The sequence below is a fragment of the Tursiops truncatus genome, chromosome 6 (assembly GCF_011762595.2).
Source record: "Tursiops truncatus isolate mTurTru1 chromosome 6, mTurTru1.mat.Y, whole genome shotgun sequence".
Classification (NCBI taxonomy): domain Eukaryota; kingdom Metazoa; phylum Chordata; class Mammalia; order Artiodactyla; family Delphinidae; genus Tursiops; species Tursiops truncatus.
Genome location: NC_047039.1, coordinates 82632758 through 82659231, shown reverse-complemented (window position 1 = coordinate 82659231; position 26474 = coordinate 82632758). Strand labels below are relative to the sequence as shown.

The following is a 26474-nucleotide window of genomic DNA, read 5'->3' as shown; positions in this document are numbered from 1 at the left end:
AAGTTACCAAGAGGACAAAATCAGGATGAAGGTCAGGATTACAGAATCCAGTGGGACCTTGTTGTGTATGTGAAACCAGCTAACTGAAGACAGAAAAATTTCCAAAATTGTTATGGAATAAGAATTCCCCCTGCCCCATAATGATACCTCCACTGGTCCCCTTCCAGTTTACCTCTCCCATCAGCATAACAATCCAGTCCCTGAATAAGCAGGACCATTCTCAGAAGAGGCAGAAAGAGAAGAGCTGAGGGGGCTTTCAGGAAACTCTATCCTGATCCTATCTTCTTCTTGGGCCTTTTGGCATCCTGATGCTTGCCAATTAGCCATCCCCAGGTGGACCCGACCATCAGGTAAGCATGTAAATCCATACACTTAGTGTCCATGATCTACACATCAAAGTCAGAGAGAGAAATCTACATGGCAAACAGGAATGATGAAGGATCCTATCATTAGACAAGTACCTATAATCAAGGTTTTTAACCTTGGTTGAGGGAGACTTTAAAAACCCAAAAACTTCCATTTGAAACCACCAAAATAAGGATCTCTGGGGGTGGGACATAGATATCAGCATTTTTACTTTTTTTTTTTTATGAGATATACTTTACATACCTCTGAAATTTATTGATCTTAACTACTTATCTTAATGTGTTTTGACAAATGTGTATACCCATGTGACTTACACCTCTATCAAGATATGGAACATTTCTATCACCTCAGAAAGTTCCCAGCTGCCCCTTCCTAACCATTCCCCAGAGCTCAAGATGCAAACACTGTTCTGATTTTTTTCTACCTTAGATTAGTTTTTCTTGTTCTGGAACTGCATATATTGAATACATAGAATGATACAGTACTCTTTTATGAACTGACTTCTTTCACTTGCATAATGCTTTTGATTTTCATTCATGTTTTGTATGTATCAGTAGCCCTTTCCTTTTTCATTACTTAGTTGTATTCTATTGTATGGATGTGTACAATTTATTTCTCCATTCAGCAGCTGATAGACATTTTGGTCACTTCTAGTTTGTGGTAATTCTGAATAAAGCCTCTATAAACAGTCACATGCAAGTCTTTGTGAGGACATATGTTTTTATTTCTCTTGGTTAAATACCCAGGAGTGATAGTGCTGAGTTATACCATAAGTCGAGGTTTAACTTTATAAGAAACTTCCAAACTGTTTTCCAAACTATGCAATTTTTACATCCCTACCAGCAATGGATGAGAGTTCCAATTGGTTCCATATCTTTGTCAGCACTTGTTATTGTCAGTTTAGTTTTTTCAATAAACTTTTTACTTTAGAACAGTTTTAGATTTACAGAAAACATTGTAAAGGTAGTAAAGAGAGCTCTTACGTATCCTGAACCCAGTTTCCCTTATTATTAACACCTACATTAGTATGGTACATTTGCTACACTTAATAAACCATTATTTGTACCTTATTCTTAACTAAAGTCTACTCTTTATTCAGGTTTCTTTGGTTTTTATCCAATGTCCTTTTTCTGTTCCAGGATTCCACACACAATACCACATTACATCTAGTCATCATGTCTTCTTAATCTCCTCTTGGTTGTGACTGTTTCTCAGACTTTCCTTGTTTTTGATGACCTTGATAGTTTTGAGGAGTATTAGGTATTTTATAGGATGTCATCAGTTGGGATTTGCCTGGTGTTTTTTCTCACAATTAGACTTGCGTTATAAATTCTAAGGAAGAAGACCACAGAGATAAAGTATCATTCTCATCACATCATAACAAGGGTACATTCTACTAATGTGACTTCTCACAGTTGATGATGACCTCAATCACCTGGCTGAAGTACTGAGAAAAAAGTCTTTCACGGTGTCCATATCTTTACCTTTTCCATTGCTCTTTATTCCTTCTGCAGTGTCCAATTTGCTATTATCCAATCTAGCAAATTTTTAAATTTCAGATCTTATATATATATATGTATATTTAAAATAATTAATTAATTAATTTATGGCCACATTGGGTCTTCATTGCTGCATGCAGGTTTTCTCTAGTTGCAGTGAGTGGGGGCTACTCTTCATTGCAGTGCGCAGGCTTCTTATTGCGGTGGCTTCTCTTGTTGCGGAGCATGGGCTCTAGGCACAAGGGCTTCAGTAGTTGTGGCACACGGGCTCAGAAGTTGTGGTTCATGGGCTCTAGAGTGCGGGCTCAGTGGCGCACGGGCTTAGTTGTTCTGTGACATGTGGGATCTTCCTGGACCAGGGCTCTAACCCGTGTCCCCTGGCAGGCAGATTCTTAGCCACTGCACCACGAGCGAAGTCCCCAGATCTTACATTTTTTGGTTCTAAAATTTCTATTCCGTTTTTTTGCTTGTTTGTTTCCATTTCTCTGTTAGAGATTCCCCCATCTGTTCATTCATTATGTCCATCTCTTCCTTTACTGAACATATTGATAATAGCTATTTTAAAGTTCTTATCTATTAATTCCATCATCTTATCACCTCTGAACCTGTTTTTGCTAACTGTTCTTTCTTCTAGTTTTGTGCACGTTTCCCAGCTTCTTCATGTTTCCAGTAATTTTTGTTTGTTTTCTGGACATTGTGGATATGATGTTGAGAGTCTAGATTATCTCCTTTTAAAGAGTCTCTCTTGTGGGGCTTCCCTGGTGGCGTAGTGGTTGGGAGTCCGCCTGCCGATGCAGGGGACGCGGGTTCGTGCCCTGATCCGGGAGGATCCCACGTGCCGCAGAGCAGCTGGGCCTGTGGGCCGTGGCCACTGGGCCTGTGCGTCCGGGGCCTGTGCTCCGCAGCGGGAGAGGCCACAGCGGTGAGAGGCCCACGTACAGCAAAAAAAAAAAAAAAAAAAAGAGTCTCTCTTTTTTTTTTTTTCTGGCAGGCAGTTGCCTTTATTTTAAAGACAGAAAGGCACAGCCTTTCTGGGGTCTCAACTGAATGTCCAGAGTATTTGGTGATGTCTCTCTAATATGGCTAGTCAGAAATCCAGTATCTGTCAGTGCTGTGAGACTACCAAAATCTCTGTTGACCTCGTAGCCCTCCAGTAGCCGTTTCCTGCCAAGTCTCTCAGAGTCTCACTCTGTGCATGTACAGCTTAGTACTCAGCAAAAGACTTAAGGGAATTCCATGAACATTTCACATCAGTGTTTTTTAAAGCTCTCTAAGTGATTAAAATGTACAGCCAAGGTTGAGAACTATTGAGTATTAATTCCCTAATTGTGAAGGAGTTGGAAAAAATGCCCTAGTACCAAAGAAAATGCCGAACCCCTCAAGGTGGACCGGTCCTGGACAAAATCATGAAGGATGTTGATAAAAAGAACTCTACACTAAAATGGCTCTAACCTGGGAGACATAAAGGAACAGAACCCAAGATTAATCGTTTAGTGTACCTCCTGTCCTTTAAAAGGATCAGCTATTATAGCTCATTCTTGCTCAGTTTGAGTAGTCCTCCTTCAAGACCTTCCTGTCACCTAGACTGTAAAAACTAAAGTGATAGCTGGTCAAAAAGAATTCCCAGTGCACTAAAGCCAGCAGGTGGAGGAAAATGGATCAACCTTTAGTGAAGCCCTGTCAGTTGTCAGGTTCCAAATTCAGAGGATATAAGAGGAATAAGATGTCACTCCTGCCCCCAAAGTGGCTTCAAATCTAGTGGAAATTCCAGTATATATGGAGTTAAATTAAGTACATTTCAGACTGTGATAGGTCCGTGCTATGGCAGAGATACATTCAAATTGCTTTTAGGAGCACAGGTATGTCTAACTTTGGGTTTGAAAAGGCTTCACAAAGGAATAGCTTTTGAGCTGGGTCCCTTTAAGGATAAGAACGGTGAATGTGGTGAAGTGAAGAAGGGAAGGGTATTCTAGGCAAAGAGAACATATGAAGGGAGAATAAATGGAACATAAGGGAAATTTGGTAAGTTCTTTAATGGAAAGATGAAGAATAGAAGCATAGTTTATAGAAGAGCAGAAATATGATGACTTTACTCTTCCCATCAGTTGAGATGAATCAAATTTAGGGAATAAAAAAATAACTTATAAACAGTTCCTGTTGATTTGTAATGAATCTCACCTTCTTTGGGACTGGAGTGGATCTTTAGCAGAAGTTTAACAAAGGTCTGCCGTAAGTGGGGGAAATCTAAACAGTGTACAGAGAACCAGAGATGTCTGACCATGTGAATCTAATCTGAAGATTGTAACCTCACTAAAGTTACACTGCATTTCAACATAAAACTGCAGAGAGTGAACTTTACACATGGACGGAGATTGTTCTCAATGTTTCGTATATGTACAGGCACTGCAGAGAAGCAGAAATCACTGAGTAGACGGGGAAGCTTAAGGATGAAAGACACTTGGCCATATGTGCTTTAGAGATCTCCCCTGAAGCCAGAAAACAGGAGTCTGAGGCCTGAGTTTGCCATTTACTGTATATCATGCCTTTAAGGAAGTTTTTTAATTCCTTGGACCCTTGGTTCCCTCTTTTACGAAATAGGCACATTAACGCCTACTCACCCTGCTGTCTCATGGGATTCTCAGGAAAGACCAAATGACCTACTTTGTGGGGAAAAGCCTTATAAGGTTAGAGCCCATTTATGATGCAAAGAGTTATTATTACTACTAATAAACAAGAAGAATGTGTGACAATGCCCAGAATTTCCTGTTGAGACAATAACTTCATGAAACCATTAAGAAAACTAGGATGTTTGTTAATTCCACAATGAGAGTTATGTGCTGGTATTGTTTCAACCATCTCCAGGGAATAAAGGGTTTGACAGCAATAAAGAATGAGCCAATTTGTCCTAAAGATTCTTGTTCTTTAGAATCATTTCAATAGCTTTTTGTGCCTTACCAAGACTTTTCCTGCCCATCCTGCCATGACTGATGAAAACTGGGTATTATTCAATTAATTTTTTCCTAAAAAAAAATTAAGGGAAATCTTTCCACATGCTAATACTCATATAATTCAGGTCTGTGAATACTCCACCTCCTCCAAGGCAGCTCTCAGGCACAATGCTGGGGTCCTGAAGCACATCAGTGACCGTAGAAATTTCTTCTACTCACCAAGAAAAGAGGGAAATTCATGCCTGACACCAAACCAGTCTCTTGGAACCCCTCCTTTCCTCTTCTATAAGCTCAGGGCAAGAGATTTTCATGTGGATACGACTTGGCATTTATAAATTTGTCAAAGAACTGTGTGGGCAAAGCCCTCTAGGGGATACACACTGCCCTTCAGAAATGCAACACAAGGATCCTTTCTTGTTGGGTTAATGATGCCTGGTGGTGATTTTGATGACCTTTGGGATGTCATTTTCATTTCATGTCATCACACACAGTAGCTGACCGCCCTTCCCCACATCTTGCCACAAAGAGCCTGTGGATTCTGGTCCCAAATGGTGACCCAAAGCCTCACACTGAATTTCTCCTTTCAAATTTACACTAAAATCATCAAACTACTATAATAAGTGGGGAAAGTCTGAAACTTGGAAAGGGCGATCTTACAGCACATCTCAAATTTTAGCGTGCACACAAATCACTTAAGAGTCTTGTTAAAATGCAGATTCTGATTCAGTAGGTCTGGGATGGGGCCCAAGAATTTGCATTTCTAAGAAATTCTCAGGTGATGCACTGGTCCCTGGACCACACTTTAAGGAGCAAGAAATCAGAAGGCAAACATGAACAATTCTCCCAGAACTCAAAGGAAATGGTTAAAGAGATAAAAATGGTGAAAGAAAAGTTGGAGAGCCAAGAGCTGCAATAGAGCTTCTACATATAGAAGAAGAGAACAGAGGAGATAGAGAAAAAAATTGAAGTGGCATATATGTTTCAACTTTAGAAAAATGTATTAGTCTAATTCATCATATCAATATAGCAAAGCAGAAATACCACATAATTTTTTTGATAGGTGACAAAAATCACTTGAGAAAATTCAACATTCCATCATCATCATCATCATCATCGAGAGTAGAATATTTTCCTAAAGTGACAAATGTACTCTATGTAAAATCAAAGCTAGTGGGATGCTTAATGAGCCATTCCATTCACATAAGTAACAAGAAGGATATCCATTCCCATCAGTGTTATTAACACTGTTCTGCAAATCCTAAGCCAGACAACCAAATACAAAAATGAAATTAGGGGTGATATCAGTGAGGGTATGTTCAGTTTCATGTAATCATGGCTTAAACAAAATAGAAGTGTCTTCCACTCTCGCCTAAGTTGGAGGGAGCAGACCAGGCTGGTGTAGCAGCAACTCTAGGACTCCAGAAACCCAGACCTTCTTGTTCTCTGCTCAGTCATCACCAAGGTGGCTCTCATATTGTAGCTGTGCTATAGCTGTCACACATATTTGACGTCTCAGACCTCATGAATATTTAGTGCTTCCTCGGTCCTTCTGTCCTTCCCATCTATGTTCAGCCCATACATGCTTTACTAACTTCATCTGTAATATGTTACACAGCTGCTTGTTTCTATTGTTCTCTAAGGCAGAATTTAACATTTTTGATAACATAGCAATACACATTACACAAAACAAATATGTCATTTTAACAAATAAGGCTAAACTAGAATAATAAATGTATGATAATAACTAGGCATGCTTTAAAACGAGTGATAATATAAACTCATCCTAACAAATATTAAATTGTATCATAAAAGGGCAAGAAATTTAACAGTATGCTAGCAGCTGAAGAAAAGACAGATTAGTGCAGAAAAGAAAGCTCCTAAACAGTCCCAAGTATATATAAAAAGTAGCAGAAGCTAATGCTATTGGTTCCAAATCATTAGAAAATGATGTCTGGTGGTACAACTTGCTAACCATATGGGAAAACTTAAAATTAGGTGCCTACCTCACACCATTCACAAATTCCAGATGCATTAAAGTTATAAATGAAAAAATGAAACCATGAAACTATGACAAGAAAATACATATACATGTTTAAATAATCTTAGGTTGGGAAAATACTTAAACCTGCCAGCAAATAAAAAACAAAAATTGAAAATATCAACCAATTTGACTCAATTTTAAAGATCTATATACATAATTCTTTAAAAAGGCCAAAATGGAACTGGAATAATAAAGTAAGGAGGACCTAGCTAGCCTGGTTCTTTATCTATGAAGATGGGCTGGTAGATCTCACCAAACTCTAACTATAGTTTTGCCTCTATGCTAGCTTAAAGATGATACGCATATATAAATTTTACTTGTTCAAAAAGTATACAGTCAACATGGATGAACCTCAAAAACATTATGCTAAAATGAAAGCAGTCAGACATGATAGGTCACATGTCATAAAATTCCTTTTTTATGAAAAGTCCAGAATAAGCAAATCCATAGAGACAGAACGCAGATTAGCAGTTGCTGAGGACTAAGGGGAGAGGGGAATGGGGTGTGACTGCTAATGTATATGGGGTTTCTTTTTGGGTGGTGAAATAGTCTGGAATTAGTGGTGATGGTTACATAACTTTGTGAATATACTAAAAACCACTGAACTGTACACTTTAAAGAGGTAAATTTTATGGTATGTGAATTATATCTCAAGTTTTTTAAAAAGTGTATACTGCAATTCACAGCCGACAGTGGGTTCAGTTCTCAACTGACCCTGTTGTTGCCTCTATAACATAGTGAGTTAAAAGAATTCCCTTAGGGTATCATTAACACCTGGTGCTTGAATAAGACTCACTATAGGGATGTTTACATCCTGATGTCCAGGGTGGGCTAGCCGGGGAGATGCCTCCTCACTTGACGGCACTGGCCCCAGAGAAGGCCTCCCGCATTAGGATGAGCCAACCCACACACCCACTACCAGGTTATATCTAGCCGTGCATACTCCCAACAACTCAGAAAATTCTGGTTTTAGTTTACAAATTTGAGCAAGTATGTACTGAACTTCCAGTGGGTGGATTTGGCCACCTGTGGTTTCAGAGCATTTCTGAGCTTTTGGTTCCTAAACCATGGCCATGAACTCACAAGGACTGGGACACTCTCCCAGAACTCCATCCACATCACTTTCCAGCAACTCAGTGTCAGTGGGCTTTTGGTCAACCTGATAACATGTAAGTTACAGACATGGTTTATCAGAGCCGGAAGGAACCTTAGAGAGTAATGTCTCACCACCCTAACTCTCGCCTCCTACAATCACTATTTAATAGATGAGGTCCAGAAAGGAGAAGGAGTCATCCCTAGATTACCCAACAAATAGAGGAAACTAGAATTAAATTAAATTTCTGTGTCCCAGTCCTGAAAGCACATGTGGTTGTACACCCAATTATTTCTGTTGCACTATTGGCCTTAGCAACTGCACTTCCAATTAAATAGTCTCCCACACAGTGAAAAGAGAATGGAATGGCACAAGACCAGCAACAGGACAAGGTCTTAACCCTTTCAGGATGCTCCTGACAATGTCTGAAATTTGAAAGCCACACTCAGGACAGCTTCCTCAGGCAGACACTGCTGAGGACATGGACCTTCTCCAAGTTTCCTATGACTGAGTAAACTTATCCTTGTCCATAGATGGAATTAGTAGGAGGGACCCAACTATCTGCAGAGCAGATAAAATACTGTAGCAGAAAGGAAGCATCCTTCCTCCTCGTCTCCCCTGTCAATGCAGCAGTTTCTCCTATGATGTCAGGTGCCCTTTAATTCATTCATTCACTCATTTAACCAATAAACACTTCTTAAACATCTACAGTGTGCCTGGCCCTGTGCTGACGTTCAGACATGGAAATGGGTCAAGCATATACTCGCCTTCAAGAGGCTCCCACTCTATTGGGAGACGTTCCTATTTGACCAGCCCTGACAGAAGGGGAAGGCTAGAGTCAGAAAGTTTGTGCAGGGCACCGTGGACACAAAGGCGAGGTCATAATTTGGGTGTCAGGAAGGCTTCACAATGTTGATGCCATTTAAGCTACATCTTGAAAGTCTTCAAATGGCAGAGGAGGGAGGGGAAGCTTTTCTGACACAAGGAACAGGTGAGCAAAGGCACAAAGTATAAGGGTGCATGGTGTGTTTGGGAAAGGGAAGGAGACCAGGGTTTCTGGAATGTGATATCTGGAGCTGGGTTATGTTGGCCTGTTCCCACTGAGTCTCCATCACTAAAATATGGATTTCTTGGGGTCAAGCTGTGCATTATCCCCTTCTGAATTTCCAGCACCTACTCAGAACTCGGCAAACTTTTTCCAAGTGAATGAGTAAGAGAAAAGAAGAATTAATGTGTATTAGGTACTAACTATATGGGAGGCATTGTACTGAGTGCTTTACTTATATGCAGTGATGATGATAATACGGCTCATATAAACCTTATGGATTTGATATTATCATTATTGTTAATATTATTATTATTATCCCCCTTTAATAGGAAATGACTAAACACAGAGGCGTGAAATAACTTGCCCAAGATCACACAGCTAGTAAGAGGCGTATCTGGTCTTCAAACCCAGATCTCTCTCAGATGAATGTACTCTCCTTCTTCATGTCTGTCTCCCCACTATCCTAGGGGCCAAATCTGTGTCAACTGCCTGTAGTCTGCTCTCTTAAATGCTGTTCTCTCACTGTAGTGAGAATGGTAGGAGAAGGAGGGAGCGGCCAGGTGGTAAAGAGCCTTGACTACCAGGCTCTGAATCCTGGACTTGATCTTAGAGATGATGAAGGTTTAACATAAGCCAACAGGCGAATTCCCTAGCAGTCCAGTGGGTAGGACTCGGAAATTTCATTGCGAGGGCCTGGGTTCAATCCCTGGTCGGGAAACTAAGATCCCACAATCTGTGCTATGCGGCCAAAACTAATAATAATAATAATAAGCTAGCAGATGTGGTCTGAGTCCTTTCAATACTTAGCATGAGGTTTGCCATGGACTTAGAAGCCAGGAAAACATTTTGGGGAAGGGGAAAATGGAAATCAAAACTCCTTTGTTCTGTGTCAAGATGGGCACAAACAGATATCTGAGAAGTGGTGAGTGGGACAAACGCCCTAAAGGGTTAAGGCTTCCTCCACCGTGACAGTCTCAAACATCTGGCTCTCTTCTATTCTCTAAATTTAGAACAACTAGCTATCCACTTCCTCCTAATCAAGATAAGGTCAGGGCTGAGAATGCAGGCAATTGTGCTAGGTCATTTAATTGCCTTCCTCTTGAAAACCTTGAGCCAGCCATAGGGAAATTCTCTAGCCAAGGCAAAGAATAAAGGTCAACAAGCGTGTGGCCTTCTGATGCCTTTTACAGATCCGAGGAGCCACAGGAGAAATCAATTCCAGTCACACAAGTTGCAAAATTCTTTTAAAAAGTGGAGCCAATATTTTTAAGATTCTCCAGGTCATGGAAAAATATATACTAAGAACATGACAACAATACCAAGTGTCTCCAACAGCATGAAATTTACTTCTCATTGTTGTCTAAGTAAAACCAGACTAATTCAATCGGGGCTATGTTCCCTAACCCACCATAAAATCATCTGTTATGAAGTATTAATGGGAAAAATAAGATGACTAGTCATTTCTACTTTTCCTGGATGCCCACAATTTTGTTATTAACCACGATCCCTTTTTCAAAGCTTTTTTTTCTGACTATAAAAGTAATACATATTCACTGTTGAAATTTTGGAAAATAAGGAGAAAAACAAAGAAATAAAAATCACTATAACCCACCATTAACAACTCAGGTTTTTTTTTTTGGTAACAAAAATTGAGGTCACACTGTATACAGAATTTTATATTATTTTTTCATTTAGCATTTGTCAGTAGCTTAATCCTACATACATAGTATTCTTCAAATACATCATTTTTATCATTTATATCAGATTGATCAGCGTGGATGTGCCATAATTAATTTAACTAGTCATCAAGCTGTGGACACTCAGGCTGTTTCCAGTCTTCTGATTTTATAAATGAATGTGTAAAATGTCTTGATACAAATATCTTTGTCCTACTCTCTAAGGGTCTCTTTTTGAAGTAAAATTACTAAACCAAGGGGTATGAAGAACTTAAGGTTCTTGATAGATATTGCCAAATTGCCTTCTATTTGTTCAACAAATATTAATTTGGTGCCCAGTGCCAAGCATGGTTCTGGCCACTGGAGAGACCACAGAGAATGAGACAAACTTTCTCTCCTAGGGAGCTATATTCTAACATGGTACCAACTTATCTTCCCACTAGCCATGTATGAGAATGCCTGGTTCCTCCTCCCCTCATCAGCATGATGCTCTTTTAAGAATCAACCTTGGGTAACAGAGTAGTCAAAAAGTGTTCTTTCAACTATTGTTTTAATTTGCTATTTTCTGATTAACATATTTTCCCATGGATGTAGCAATCATCTCCACCTGTGTGCATGAATTGTCCGATCATGCTCTTTTCTTGTATTAATACATTTGCCTCTTCTTATTGGTAAAAGTTTTAATATATTCTAGATGTTAACTTGCTGCCTGCCATATTTTATGAATATTTCTCATTGGCATTCTGGATATCTACGATGCTTTCTAACTTCATTTGGCAAATCTTGAGCACCTCCCAGGCATGGGGGATGGAACTGTGGACAGAAACATACATGGTCCCTGGTGGAACTGGTAGCGCCATAGGGGAGACAGACCTGCTTTATGAGAGAATGAGGCACGGGAGTGAGGGACAGTGTGCGAGGACCCATCTGGTGGCTATGGGGCGGCTGGTGTCTTAGGGAGGGCTCCTGAAGGGTGGAGGCTGACAGAGGGAAGTATCCAGGGAGTGCTGGACAGGAAAAACCTACAAGGAGTGAGGGAAGCAGAACAAGAACGTGGAGGTGCTCTCCGGTAAAGTCTAACTGGTTCCTGATCCACAGCTGGCTCGGGAGCATAAATTGCAAGGCAAAGTTTCTCTCCTCGAGGTCAGGGTGGGAGGCCTTTTGTGAACCCACCCAGATCATGGTTAGGAGATGCTTGTGGAGGGTGGGGGAATGTGACCTCCCTGGTAGGTGGCTCCCCAGAAGAGGCAGCTGTGGTGTCAGCAGTCAGCGCTGCTGCTGCAGCTGGAGACGGATGCAGGAGACTGGAGAAGGGGTCTGCGTGGGGCACTGACGGTGTGTCCTACACATGTCAGAGAAGCAGAAAGGCCAGGGTCGCAGGAGAGGTATGGGAAGGGCAGGCAGCACGATCAAGATTGCAGTTAGCAGAAAACTCTTTGGCTTCAGTTTGGAGAATGGACTGCAGGAGTTCAGGAATGACCAAGAAAGTCTGGGGCTTGCAAAATGCTTGATCCCTCACCCTGAAGAGTCACTGTGACCATGACTGTCATACCAAAGAGAAACCTGATTAACATTGTTCAAATCCACATTTCCCAAGAAATCGCAGAGGAACAGGTGAGCAGAAAGGACAGCAATAACAATATAAAGGGCCAACTCCAGGTGAGAGATAGAGGCCTAGACTATGGGGGCTCAGAACTGCAGAGAAGTGGGTATACTGAAAACATATTTAGGAATTAAAAACCACAGTATTTAACTGAAGATTGGATATGGTGCAAGAGAGAGGGAAATATCAAGGACAACTCCTGGATTTCTAATTTGAGCATCTGGATGGTGACGCATCATTCTTGGAGAAGGACTGGGTCAAGTGGAAGGCTGGGGGTGGGGGTGGGGAGAGGACCATGCGTTTGCAAAGAACAGTTATCCTTAGACATTTTTAGGTTAATAAATGCCAGCAAAATGTGGAGCCATGAGAAGAGCCCTGGACTAAAGACTTGGGTTCTTGATCCAGTTCTACCAACAAATAGAGAAGGTCCCTCTACCCCACTGAGCCTCAGTTTCCCCACCTGAAAAATAGAGACAATAAGTCCTATTCTAACTACTTCACGCCACTGCCATTTTGATCAAATAAATGGATAGAAATTAAAAAATAGATAAACAGCAAGGACCTACTGTATAGCACAGGTAACTATATTCAATATCTTGTAATAAACAGTGGTAAAGAATCTGAAAAAGAATATATATACATATATAACTGAATCACTTTGCTGTATACCTGAAACTAACACAACATTGTAAATCAACTATACTTCAATCAAAAAAATAAATTTTAAAAATATGTGCTAATTTATAGACTGCAACCAAACACAAAGGTATTATGGTGATTATCACTAGCAGCCATTAGAGGGCGCCTCAGCCATGACACCCCAAGGAATTAAGTCAGAGCAAGACATGAGGCCAACAGACCCAGAGACATAAATTTAGGTGGTGGCTATGTTATAAAAACAATTATACAGGTTCATTTATAATCATCCTAACAACATTTTGTTTCAGGCAGGAAAACTTTTTTCTCTGTCATTAATGTCTCTCCCTCTTATTCACCTACTGCTTTCAACCAGGGTCACCCTACCCCCATCGAAACCTGCTCTCAAGAAATCATCCACTGATTGGCATTAAAGAAAAAGTGCCAGTAATGCCTGAAGTGTTTTCTTCCCAGGGCGTGTGCCCCTCCTCAGCAGAGAATCAAATCCTCTGCCAGAGGTAAGGCTTTCTAACGGTGGAATTGGGGGGCAGGGAGCACATGCACAGAGGGACTAAAGTGAAGCAAGCCAGACACAAAAGGACAAATACTGGAGGATTCCACTTCCGTGACAGAGCTCAAGTGTCAAGGTCACGGAGACAGAAAGCAGAATGGGGGTTGCCAGGGGCTGCGGATAATGGAGAGCTAGCATTTGATGGGTATAGAGTTTCAGTTTTGCAAGATGAGAAGAGTTTTGGAGATGAATAGTGGTGATGTCTGCACAACAATGTGAATAATGCCATTGAACTGTGCCCTTAAAAATGGTTCGGATGGTAAATTTTTTTGTGTATTTTACCATAATAATAATAAAGAGGTATTGAGAAGGTGCAGGGTCACATTATTATACATTTGTCAAAACTCCCAGAACATATACCACTAAGAGTGAACCCTAATGTAAACTATGGACTCTGGGTGATAATGATGTGTCAGGGTACGTTCTTCCATTGCAACAAATATACAGTTGACCGTTGAACAACAGAGGGGTTAGGGGCGCTGACCCTGTGCATATTTGAAAATCCGAGTATAACTTATAGTCAGCCCTCCATCTCCAAGTTTCCTCTGTTATCTGTGGTTCCATATCTGGTGATCCTATAGTACTATAGTATGTACTATTGAAAAAATCCACACATAAGTAGACCCATGTAGTTCAAACCCATGTTGTTCAAGGGCCAAATGCATAACTCTGGTGCTGGGTGCTGACAGTGAGGGAGGCTGTGCATGTGTAGGGGCAGAGGGTATATGGGAAATATCTCTGTACCTTCTGCTCAATTATGCTGTGAATCTAAAACTGCTCTAAAAATATTTTTTAAATAATCATAATAATAAAGAGGTATTGAGGAGGTTTGCGGTGCTCGTCCTGGTGCTCAGGCAATCACACCCCACAGATGGAGCCTGCTACCACACACATACACACACACACACACACACACACACACACACACACACACACACACGCACGGCCCTGCACAGCCTTCTGTAGTCAGCTAGGCTAGGAGCTGGTCCCAGTCATTTGGGCCCATTTGGAGTTCACTCTGGAGCTTTTAATATTCAAAGGAATCTTTGTTCTCACTGTGGAACCATTTCTCATCCCATTTAGCTCTTACATAAGACATACTTTGGATCTGATATATGGGGAAAAAAATTACCCATTTTATTCATTTTGAATAAACTAAAAATAACTATCCTCCCCATTTCCTGGAGCCAATAAAGACTGTTTGGAAAGGACAGAGGAAAGAAAGACATGAAATATGAAAAAGAACCTCAGCCTGGGCCTACAGAAGCCTGGGTTTAAAATCTGGCTCTAACCCTCAACTGCTGTGTGACCTTGGGCAAGTCCCTGCCCCTCTCTGGGTCTCAGGCGCCTCATCTACCAAATGAGAGGATTGTGTTGGAACATCTGGCCTTTGAGATCCCTTCAACTCTGACATCCTACTTTTCTGAGAGAAGTAAGACAAGGAGTTGAGGCATCATATTTTGCTAGCCATCCAGAAAATGAATCATTTTTATTATTCAGAAACTTTTCCAAATTGATTTTGATGTGATCCTGTGTGATAAGAAATAGCTAATGTCACCTCTCTTCCCATTCCTGTTCTAATGTCTAGAAATAGTCATTAAGTCACAGTCTCTACTTCCTCACCTCCTGCTAACTCCCCAGCAGTCTAGTTTCTGACTCCTCAATCCTTTGCAACTGTTCTTGTCAAGGTCACCACAACCTGTGGCAGAATCAATAGACATGTCTCAGACTTTTGCTTCCTCCCTGCACCTCTCAGAAACATTTCAACACAGGGGACCTTCCTATCTTTCTCAAGACACTCTTCTCCCTGGGGCTGAGAGGAAAAATGACTTTGCCCTCCCAGAGACCCAAGTGTCAAGGCCAGGACTGTACCCACAGTGTTGGTGCCAAAGCCTAGTGCCTCAAGCCTGCAGGTACCACAGCATCACTTGCAACCATTTGCCTTCCCATTGACATCGTTTTGCCACCAAATTCTAGATTCTCTGGGCGATTCATTCATTCACTCATTCATCAGTTGTTTATCAAGAGTCAACTATTTACTGGCACTGTATTAGGCAATGGGAATACAGTTGACCGCTGCACAGCATGGGTTTGAACTTTGCAGGTCCACTTATATGCAGATTTTTTTCTATAAATACTACACAACTACACAATCCATGGTGGGTTGAATCTGAGGATGTGGAACTCCAGAGCTGACTGTAAAGTTTTACTCTGATGTTCAACCCCAGAGGGAATGGGCTCCCTTAACCGCCCCCTACCTCATGTTCAAGGGTCAACTGTATGGCAAGACCTGCATGACCCCTGTCCTCCTGGAATTTATAATTCAGTGGAAGAGTCAGGCACTGAGCAGGTAAGTACAAGATACCTGTGTAGTTACAAATGCGATGAGTTCTCTGAAGAAAAGGACCAGGTGCTATGAGAGAGGAGAGCGAGGGGGGACCAGCAGGATGTGCATGAATGCCACTTGGAGGGAGTGATGGGCGATGCTAAGATCTGAAAGAGGGGGAGGAGTGCTCCAGGCAGAGAAAACGCTGTAGTGGCGGCCTGCTGGGGGGGCAGCATCTTGAAAGGGCAACCTGGGGAATGTGGCATGGTCCTGTACCAACAGCACCCTGTTTTTACCTAGATAAAGGATTTTGGAGTGGCCTTGGAGGAGCAGAGGAAGACTCTGGAGGAGCTACCCCCAGCCACCCCTTGGCACCACTACTGGGGCCAGGGCCAAAGGAGGTTGCGGCTGGACCACTTAAGGGCCTGAAAGGGGCCAGAGAAAGTGAGAGGGCAGAGCAGTGTGGGCGGTGTCTGAGGGCTGGATCCTACAAGACCTGGGAGGAGGCCCCAAAGAGTCATCTGATTCTTGCTTTAGAAAAATAGTGTTTTGATCTGCAGAGACTCATGGATGGGGGGCAGAGGGCAGAAGGGGAACTCATGGAGGCCAGTTCTTTTGAGATGACCCTGCTTATCTTCACCAGGCACAGAATTAGAAATATTCTGCCATTAGGAGAGAATAAAACCCTTTTCCTCAGCTTCCTTATGAAAGGCAGACGCTCCCATCATTATGAAGCCCTGAGGACCCTTCGAGGTGCCCTGGTCCCACCTCCCCAATGCACAGATGAGGAAACCAAGGCTTGCGAGGTGCAAGGCCACCCAGGCAGGACCACGAGCGCAGCAAGTGGCACAGGTGGGATTCTGCTGGCCTCCAAAATTCACACCTTCGCCATGCATTGCCCTTGGATGCCACCTGGACCAACTCATTTTCTTTTACAGGTAAGGAGACTGAGACTCAGAGAGAAAGTGGCTTTTCAAGGGCTGTAACCTGATCCCTAGAGGCTCATCTCTGCTCCTTCCCCTGCTCAGAGCTGCTTCCTTGTGGGTAGCAGAAGAGAAAGTGTCCCCTAAATAAATGCCATTACCACTGGGCTGTGAACAAAACAATGTCCCCATGGCTGGGGGCAGCCTGGGGCCATGTGAGGAAGTTGCTTCCTTGGAGCAACTGGTGTGGGAGCTGGAGCATTTGCTGGCCACCCGCTCTCCCAGGAACAGAAAACTCAGGAACCACGTTGGGCAGGAGCCCGTGGGAACAAGGCCTGCACTCCCCTCTCCACGGGCCCCCTCAGCCACTGATTATGCTCCCAGTGAAAGCCTTGCCGAGCAGAACATCTGTATTGCGCAGGGAACTGGCGCCGGGGCGGCCCGGCTGCCACAGGGGCTCGGCGGGAGTCCACCAGTTCTGGGGCTGTCACCTCTGACCCCACGGAGACCGTGTCTCCCAGGGTCCACATTCTGACCCTGGAAATCTGGAGCAAGTTAGGGGAAATTTAGACAGATGTTGCTTTTTCCAGTTTCCTGTGGAAATTAAGTGACACAGGGAGGCATATCATTCAGGGGAGGAGATGAAATATGTGAGGAGAACAGAGGAAATAATACATGAGGTGTTTGTTTGCAAAGCAGTTGTCTCTTCCTTGCTCAGGGCTTGTCAGAAGGAAGTTGATCTCTCACAAGGCAGTAACAGCAAAGCAAGTCCTTCTTTTTCTAGAGAACCTCAACTCAACCCTCATGGACCAACTCAGGCCCCCTGCTTCCCACCTGCCAAGGCAAAGCGGTAGCTGGGTTCACCCATCACCCTGTACACACCTTCACAATAATCTTGTGACTTGGACTTGGAGGACAATTAGTCATTATATCTGTCTCCCCTGCTAGGCTTCGGCGGATACTGTGCCTTAATCATCTCATAACCACAGTGCCAAGTAGAGGGCCTGGTACAGAAGAATAACCCACTAAATGTTGGAGAACTGGATGGGGGGGGAGAGAAATGGAAGAAAGGAAGGAAAAAAGTAGAAAGAAAGGGGGAAATACAGGTTTCTTCAGGGTATTTGCAAGTCCCTAACTCTTCCCTATTGATTTGAAGCCAACACCTGCCTCTTAGAATTAACACGCCTCAAGAAAATTCATTCATCAGGCTGGAATAAGGTTGAGCTGAGCACCACAAATAACAGTGGCTTAAAGAAGATAGGAGTTCATTTCTCACTCACATAAAAGTCGTCCCGAGTCTGAGGAGGCTGCTCTCTGAAGTCATCACAGGCCCAGACACCTTCCATCTTGTTGCTCTGCCATTCCAGGGGTGTTGTACTCATACTTGTGCTCCAAAATGGCACACCACCAGGTCCACAGCCAGGGGAGGGGCAGAGGGCAAGGAAAGACACACTCTCCATTGAAGAGCATGACTGCATTTTGAGTGCATCACTCCCCTCACCTCCCAGGGCCACACTTAACACAGGGCAGGCCGGGATTTATGGTCTTAAGCTGAGCGTCTGTGTGCTAAGGTTCTATTCCTATGAAAGAAAGGGGAAATGGATTTTGGAAACAACCGGAAATCTTTTCCAAAATAACAAGTAACAGAAACTTTAAAAAACATATTTCAGGGACTTCCCTGGTGGCACAGTGGTTAAGAATCTGCCTGCCAATGCAGGGGACACGGCTTTGAGCCCTGGTCTGGGAAGATCCCATGTGCTGCGGAGCAACTAAGCCCGTGCACCACAACTACTGAGCCTGTGCTCTAGAGCCTGCGAGCCACAACTACTGAGCCCACGTGCCACAGCTACTGAAGCCCGCGCGCCTAGAGCCCATTTTCCAAACAAGAGAAGCCACCGCAATGAGAAGCCCGTGCACCGCAACAGAGAAGCCCCCGCTCGCCGCAACTAGAGAAAGCCCACACGCAGCAACGAAGACCCAACGCAGCCAAAAATAAAGTATAAATTGATTTTTTAAAATCCCATATTTCAAAGCCCCAGTATTTTCATTACATATTTGACCATCCCAACAAACCTGTGAGGAAACTGAGGCTGGTGGGGTGTGGTGGGGGGGTGGAAATGCCTTTGGGCAAGGGCACTGAGGGCAGTTAAAGAACAGGACAGAAACCTGAATGTGTGGTCTAACCTGGGATTTCAATTTAGACTCTCCCAAATGCTAGAAAGAGAGAAAGTGAGACAGGAAGGAAAGGGGCAGGGCACAACCATTAAAAGAATGACACAACCATTAAGAACAGGATACCACAAAAACTGGTTAGAACCTATTTAGCTCCAAGTTGGTGGAAGACTCGACTCCCAGCAGACCTTAAGCCTCACTATGCGCTCATTGTAATACATTGGCGTATGTAAATGACATGCCCACAGGCGCCATGACAGTTCCGAGGCTGACCATAAAAGGTCAAAAAGTGGGCAGTGCCCCAACTCCTGGAAATCCCTGCCCCTTCTCCAAGATAGTTAGAATATTCCTCCCACTCATTAGCCTATGAAATTACCCAGCCCATAAAAACGAACCACACCCACACCTCAGTGCCAGTCTCACCTTTTGAGACATACCACATTCTGTATATGGAATGTGTACCTCTCAGGGCCGCTCTTGCCTTCTGAGATGACCCACACTCTGAGCATTCAGGGAATGTGTATCTCCCTGAATAAACCTGCTTTCACTTTACTATGGCTCGCTCTTGAATTCTTTCCTACTCGAAGCCAAGGACCCTCACTTGGTGGCCCACCCCAGGGACTCACTCAAGACCTGGGACGTGACCCTCCGCTTGCACCCCATTTTTTCCTACAACAAAAGGAAGCTGAGATCACGCAGGTGTTTACGAGAGGTCTGGGGGTCTGAGTTGAACCCCAGCTCAGTGTATCTGCTGCTGTATGTCTGTCCCCAGAGCTAGTGTTCAGAACAAATGGGGGAGTGGTCAGCTTTCCCCAGGCTGGTCAGGCTGCACCTGGAATGCTGTGTTCTGGGGACCAACCCTTAATGGGAACACAGAGAAACAGAGGATGTCTGGGGCCAAGATGGGCTGGGAAGCGTCTGGATGTCCCATCCTATATGGAAAGAACCACAGCTGAACATTGTGGAGAAGGGCAAACTCTGGTAGATGTAATTCCTTATCTTCTCATCCCTGTCATGAGGAGGACTAAGTGACCTCCTCTGCGTGACTCTGCAGAGCAGGACAAGGCAGTGGAAAGAAGTCACTGGGAGGCATAACCAGTTCCAAGAAAAGGGGGTAACCAGAGTGCAATGCAGGTGTGGCAGGTGGTGAGAGCCTGCAGGGCTCTCAACAAGGCTGGAGATGCTACAGAAAGGATTCTTCTAAGGCAGAAGTTTTTACCTGGAGGCTCCTGTGGGCGTGTGCCGTCAGCTGTGATTGTGTGCAGGGCAGCCACGTGCATACACATGCATGCTCTCCTAAAGATGGGGGCCATAGCTTCCTTGAGATTCTCAAAGGTGTCTGTGATCCAAGCAAGATTCAGTGGGCTGGTCACTGGGAACCTCCAGGGTCCCTGCCCACTCTAAGATCCCATGGCCCCAGTGTAGGTGCACAAACATCCCCAGGGATGAGGGATAAGGAAGCTGGATTTTTCCAGCTCTATGCCTCTGTCTACACCTCACTGCTGTTCTGTCCCAGTCCTGAGGCCCAGGGAATGACCTGGAGGGAGCCTTAATGACTGTCCAGACTTCAGTGTGCCTGAGAATCACCCAGTGAGAGTATTAACATGCAGATTCTGGTTCGGTAGGTCTGGGCTGGGGCCTGAGAGTCTGCATTTCTAATATACTCCCAGCAATGCCAGGGCTGCTGGTCCATGGCTCACGCTTCGAGTAGCCAGGGGCTGGTTGGCCAGTAAAGCTGGATGGGTAAGTGAAGAGTAAGTGAAGAGGGGAAGCCTGGCACCCAGAGTCCTGGGCACAGGTCAGAGATCTGGTTGAAGCTGGGCAGCAGGGGCCTGACCTCCCGGCTGCTCCCTCAGACCTTTAAGTTCCACTGGTTTTGTGGGCCTGGCCCATCTGAGCAGTTCTGTGCCACACTCAGCTGATGGTGCCAGGGTGGGATGGCACCAAGAAGAGGGAAGGAGGCCCCGAAGGCCAGCTCTGGCAACCTCATGCTGTCACACCCACTCTGCCCAGGCCACTGGCAGCAGGCTGGGACCAGGTCATTCTTTACGTGAACGAACAGAGCTTGGGGAGTGGTTGAATACCATGCCATAGTCAGATTAGCTTTTAGAAAGACAACTCTGCCAAGTGGGAAGGAGAAATTGAGACACTGAGGCTGAAAGGGAGGCCACTCAATGGGTTGTTTATTCCATGGCTCAGGCAAGAGAGGACATAGGTTTGACCTGAGGCGACAGCAATGGGATGCAGGAAGGAAACTAAAGAGACGGCCCAGGGCTGAGCCTTCTTGGATGTGGGGAGTGAATCTAAATGTGAACCCCAGGCTTCTGGCTTATTTGGTTAAGTGCTGCTGCCATTCAGTGAAACAGGTGTAGCAGAACACTTCTGGTTACAATTGGCTGAAAACCTAATCAAACTGACCTTTAAAAAGAGGAAAAGTAAAGTGTACTGGTTCATATGACTAAACAACACGAGGGCAGATCTCAATCATTTCAGGCCCACCTGGATCCAGGGACTCAAACCACATCATCAGTATATTCTCTCTCCATCTCTTGTAACTCAGGTACTCTGCGCTGACTCTGGTCTTGACAGCTCCTCCTGCATTGTCACAAGATGGTCACCAGTCTCATGGTCACAAGGTGGCTGCCAGCCAGCACCTCTCGGAGCTATATCCTTCCAGGTTTAAATCTAACAGAAACAAATGAGAGCTTGTGTCCTAGCATTTGCATGAAATTTCTGAGATTCACCAGCTTAGGTCACATGCTCACCACTGAACCAATCGCTACGGCTGTGTTAACTGACTTAGATCCATGAGTTTTGCTGGAGTCATACAGACCACAGAGACTAAGAGGGCAAGGGGTGGATCCCAAAGAAATACTGGGGTTCTTGCCAGAGTAAAGGGAAGTAGAGGTCAGGGAGACAAACCACATCTTTCCAGCTTTGTGGACAGCAGGGGAGAAAGAATAGCAGGTTGGGGAAAGAAAAGATGACGAGCCCAGGGTAGAATGTGTTGTTTTTTCAGGGTGGATGGGACAGCCGGAGGGAAGTGCTCAGCGGGCAGCAGGTTGGGAGAGACCCAGGCTGGGGGGAGATGTGCGAGTTGCCAGTGTGTACATGGCAAGAGAGAGGCTTAAGAGGGCGAGTAATGCCGTGGGCTTTGGAAATCATTCTGGGCTCCCTGTCTCAGGAACAGCACATCCAGTCTAGTGAACGTCTCTTCCTTCCTTTGCTCCTCAGGATTTGGTGGTGGGACAGCCGCTGCAGCCCTTAGGCAGGCAATGCCCCAGCTTCCATCTTACAGCTCTAGCTCTTTCTTCTTGTCTTAGATGCTTTGCACCTTCCTCTCCCTATGATATTAGGACCTGAATATATTTGACAGCTATCTGAGCTATGGATACAGCAAAGGCAAGAGATCGAAGCCAGGTCTTGGTGCCAGGCCACGATGTGACAGAGCCAGGACCCTTCAGGGCTGATGAGCATGTGCTGGGAATGACACAGGCCAGCACTTCACTAGAGACAGAAGGACAAGCAAGTCCAAATGGGGATGACGTCGATGACTTCTCCCACCTCTGCTGGTAATGTTCTCCCATGCCCTCGTGCAGTGGGACTTATGACAGCACCAAATAAGGGAGGTTTGTGAAATGTTGCAACAGGAGGAGGGGGCTCGGTGGCCACATAAGTCTTGTGGTATGGCCTGTCTCTGTGTCCTGGTGGCTTCCCAAGGATAATAAATGTCACTAGTGTCACTGCCAGCCAGTGTGTTCTCTAACTTCATTATTTTTTACCTGGTAGTTCCTGGGACACAGCTATTGAAAAAAGTCCTGCCAAAGTGTGCCTACCAGATTTCCGTTCTTCCCTCCTTCCTCACCATCAAAACCTTGAGTTTGTTTAGGATGGCAAAGCGCCAGCCAAAAAGCCCACACTTGTCGGCCTCCTGTTCAATGAAGGGGTGACAGGACACAGGACTGGACGGAGACCGTGTGAATGTGGATATTACTCCACAAACATGTGCTCTCCTCTGCCGCTGGGGATGGAGGGTGAGTACTCACCCACTGATGCTGGACTTAGCTCCATGACTTCCTTTGGAGCGTTCGCAGAAGGAATAAGCAGAAACCTTAAGTTTGCTTGCGCAGTTTGGCTTGCTTGCTCTGATGACTCACCATGAGAAGAATCCTCCCCGGCTCATCTCTGCTTGTTCAGCCTGGGTTCCAGAACGAGTGCACTTGGAACTGACCTAGACCAAGACTGGCTGGCCCAAGTCTGGAGTGCTGCCCAGCTGAGCCTGGCCAGCTGAGTTTGGGGGTGGTTGTTACAGAGCGTTACTGTGGCAATAACTAATACAGAAACCGGAAGGGTCTTCTGGGAAAGCTCTTTAATGGCGGACGGACTCAGTTAGCAGGTCTTTTGCTCTTTACCCTTCTCATTCTCCTTGAATGATTACACACTAAATGCTTGGTGGGGGGTGGGGGAGCATATTACAACTACAGGGTGACAGGCACATGCTAAGCATGGTTGAATGGGAAGACAGAATGAGCACCATCCCTAACAGCACCACAAAGCCACCAAATCAGCCCTGAAATGCCTAACTCTGGACTTCCTCTTATGTAACAAAAATAAAGCCTTGAATTTGATTAAGCCACTGTTTTTCAGGTTTCTGATACTTGCAGCTGAATACAGTTCCTAACTGATGGACACAGGTAACCGTTGGCATTGAAGCCACATCTGTGTTTGAGATCTCTGGGGGAGAACATAAAGGGTCCCCTAGGATCCTGGGGAATGTGGCTCAAGGATGTTGGAAAGGAAGCCCACAGAAGTCTGGGGTGAGTGGAGAACTAAGAGATGTGGTAGCCAGGAGCCTACCTGGAGAGGAGGAGAAAATGCCTGGAGACAGGGGTGGACCAGGCCAAATGCAATGGTGAGATGCGGGAACATGAGGAAGAAAACTTATCAATGGATTTAGCAAACAAGAGGTCCTGGACCTTGGCAGGGGTAGTTCAGTGCAGCGTTGTGGACAGAAACCAAAGCACAGAATGTGATAGAATCTGCAGCTCTGGGGGATGGACACTCAAGGGAGGATGGGAGGAAGGTGCCCCTCGGCCAGCTGCAGTCTTGTCCTGACTGCAAAGACCATTTATCCTCGCTGCCTCCAGGATGACCTCTAAACTCCTCAGCTTGGCATCCAAGCCCCCCACAAGATGTGGACCCTGCCAGGACCTGGCCTCACCTCCCAGCCTCTCTTCCTCACATTCCAGTAACACCACTGCCCACCATTCCTAGCCAGGCTGCCCTCCCCTTGGACCGCCTTCCCCCTACCTATCCACAGGCTGCTCAGCCTTTCAAGATGGTACAGATGTCACCCCTCTCTGAGGAAGACGAGATCAGCCCTTTCTTCAGGCTCCTCCCATCTCTCTGTTTCCACCTTGAATCATAATCTCCTGGGTCCAGGTGGGAACAGGGTCTGTGTTGTCTGGCACTTGTACGGGGCCAGTAGCCTTGGTGAGTGTCATCAGGGGCCGGTGACAGTCTGCCCTCCACGAAGTTCCCAGGTCAGGGAGACCATGCGGGCATCTTCAAGTCCACATCTGTCCCTTCTACTCCCACAGAGAGGGCTTTCGAGAGATCAGGAAGGAAGCAGAACAATTAGCAGGGAAGCCTGAGGGCTTTCTTCCCTTCCTTCTCCTCTCTGAAGCCTTCCCAGGGGGCAGCTGCTTCCTCCCTCTCTTTTTAGAACAAGATGACATGATTGTGACCAAATTTAGAAAACAACCAAAAATTACAATAAAACACAACCCATGTTTTAAAATCCATTTTGACAGCTCCACCCCACTAAAAGCAACGTCTCTTCTGAGGGGTCAGCAGCACGAGCAACAGCAAGGCAGGCTGCCATGTCAGGGGCTGGGAGGCTGGTCGGGGGAAGGGGGCCCTTCTCACCAAAGACAGACCTACCATATCAACCAACGGGTGGGATGATGAGACCCCAGGGGAAGGGCAGGGCCAGGCATGGGACAGAGGGGTCCAAATTCAAGGGAGCATCTTCTTGGCTTCTTGTTTCTGCCAACAGCTGGAAAGGAAGGATGTTCTAGAAGCCATCTCAGAGACCAACCACGGTGGTTGGACCCCTCCTTAGCACAATGCTACTTTTAGCACATTGTTGTGTGTTTTGTGGGGAACAGAGGGAAACCCAGGTAACCAAACAAACAGTGTCACCCACCTCATATAATAATAATAGCAACCAGGTACTGGGTGAGTACTATGTGCCAGGCAATGTGCTAGGAGGGTTTTCTTTTCCTTTTTTTTAATCATTGCTAGGAATTCTACATGAGTCATGTTGCATCAGAGAGATTATCACAAGAGAAAAAAAAAGAAAGATCTTTGTGGGCCAGAATCAAGGAGATAAATTTGTCAGGAACAAATGTAAAGGTGTGATTTGCAAGTCTGGCATTCAAGAGGCAGTTTTAGTAAGGCTGCATTAATAAAGATAAAGAGGCCAGATTAAGGGAGGTGATAATCTCACTGAACTCAATTCCCATCAGTTCAAATGGGACCCATTCTCTCTGAGCCTCAGTGTCTTCCTCTATAAATTGAAGCTAGAAAATACCTCCTTTGTAAGACTGTTGTGAAGATTAAACAATGTATGAAAATATTAGTTCAGTGCCTTTTAAGTAGCACGCTCTTAATAAATGGCAATGACCATAACTGTTAAAAACTTTGGCATTTAAAATGGAGTTGCAATTTTCTCCCAGAGGAGGGAAGAATCTGGAGGTGCATATTGTTGTCACACATCTACACCCCTGTTATAGGCAGAGGAAGGAGACTAATTCTGCATTTCCCCAAAGGACAGAACCATGTTCATTTGGCAAAAGCTAATACTGAGCCAATTCCAGCCAAATAAAAGGAATTGTAATAATGAAAAAAGACTGGAAGGAAATGCTTCCAAATGGTGCTGTCATTGGGTTGTGAGAACTTAAGTGATTTCTTTATATTCTTGCATAGTTTCCAAATTTTCAGCTGAGCATATATATATTTTAATAATCTGGAAAAAATAAAGTGTTAAAAAAAAAAAAAGAAGATGGGACTTCCCTGGTGGCACAGTGGTTGGGACTCCACGCTCCCAATGCAGGGGTCCTGGGTTTGATCCCTGGCTGGGGAACTAGATCCCATGTGCATGCCGCAACTAAGAGTTTGCATGCTACAACTAAGGAGCCGGTGAGTCGCAACTAAGGAGCCCTCGAGCCACAACTAAGGAGCCTGCCTGCCACAACTAAGACCCAGCACAACCAAATAAATAAATAAATAAATATTTAAAAATTAAAAAAAAAAAAAAGAGACATGTCAGGAATGCTGTAGTAGAAGTGGGAGACCAGACTTGATTTGAGATTCTGCCAAATGTGAATCTCATTTCCAAGCTTCAGAAAACTGAAATCTGGGACTTCCCCGGCGGTACAGTGGTTATGACTCCCTGCTTCCAACGCAGGGGGCACAGGTTTGATCCCTGGTCGGGGAACTAAGATCCCACGTGCCCTGAGGCATGGCCAAATAAAATAAATAATAGCTGTAATATTAAAAAAAAAACTA

General features: G+C 44.6%; 1 long non-coding RNA gene across 3 annotated transcripts in view; it reads left to right on the top strand.

Annotated features, from left to right (window-relative positions):
* LOC109552381 (uncharacterized) overlaps positions 1–19471 on the top strand; it is a 28472-nt gene extending 9001 nt beyond the window's left edge. For 2 of the 3 annotated variants that reach the window (XR_012332604.1, XR_012332603.1), the window contains exons 2-4: positions 13287–13428; positions 15752–15831; positions 16108–19471. This is a non-coding gene — a long non-coding RNA (uncharacterized lncRNA). The remainder of the gene's footprint in view (positions 1–13286; positions 13429–15751; positions 15832–16107) is intronic. The other variant, XR_012332605.1, reaches the window with a different exon arrangement.
* Positions 19472–26474: the final 7003 nt, after the last annotated feature.